Below are 964 nucleotides of genomic sequence, written 5' to 3' on the forward strand. Positions count from 1 at the left end.
CAGTTCTTACTAATAAAGCTTTAAGTAATATTTCATATCTTGAACAGTTGATAGATAGAAACAAGGTCGGGCAATATTATTACATTAATCCTGAGCTTGTTAAGAAAAAAATTGGATTTTTAAAGTACAATAAAACTCTTGGGCCAGACAATATTTCCCAAAAGGTTTTGAATGAGGTTAAGAATTGGACATGTGAGCCTTGAAAAGTGGGCAGGTGCTAAAGCATTGGAAGCTGGGTAATGTTACTCCTCTTATCAAGGAAGGTGATAAAAATTGTCCCACTAATTATAGGCTTATTTGTCTTACATCAGTTGCAGGAAAAATTTTGGATAGTCTGATAATAGATGCTCTGAAAAGTCATTAAACAAAGTTTAGAATTTTATCAGATAGTCAACATGATTTCATTGAGGGAAAATCTTGCCTTACAAATCTTTTGACATTCTTTGAAAAGGTTACTGCTTACGTAGATGAGGGTAAGGGTGTAAATTTGGTGTATCTGAATTTTTAAAAAGCATTTGACAAAGTGCCAATTACAACACTTGTAAAAAACATTATCTCTATAGATGTGGGGAATAAGTCAGCTAACTGGATAGAAGAGCAGCTAGATGGAAGAAAGCAGAGGGTTGTTATAAATCGAGTTCAGTCAAACTGAATTAATGTTACAAGTGGGGTACCTCTGGGCTCAGACTTAGGACCTTTGCTCTTTTTGATTCACATCAATGACATAGATAAAGGTTGGTTGTTTGGTGCTTTATGGTGCAAAGCAATGAGGCTATCTGCACCAAACAACCAGTAAAAACAGTGACAGTAAATTAGAATAAAATGTAAAGATTGAGCGAGTTAAAACCAAAATATGTCGAAAAAAGATTTATATACAATAAAAAAGACCTATAGTACATAAAAAATTAAAAATACAATGTAGTCGGACAGTGTTACCATTACCAATGACACTGTCCAACGTACA

At 33.7% G+C, this 964-nt stretch overlaps 1 protein-coding gene across 6 annotated transcripts in view; it reads right to left on the bottom strand.

Moving 5' to 3' along the window:
* The window catches only part of LOC106472130 (zinc transporter 9-like), a 65,522-nt gene that overhangs the window by 51,707 nt on the left and 12,851 nt on the right, over positions 1 to 964 (bottom strand). The window lies entirely within an intron of this gene.

The sequence above is a fragment of the Limulus polyphemus genome, unplaced genomic scaffold (assembly GCF_000517525.1).
Source record: "Limulus polyphemus unplaced genomic scaffold, Limulus_polyphemus-2.1.2 Scaffold5103, whole genome shotgun sequence".
NCBI classification, from domain to species: domain Eukaryota; kingdom Metazoa; phylum Arthropoda; class Merostomata; order Xiphosura; family Limulidae; genus Limulus; species Limulus polyphemus.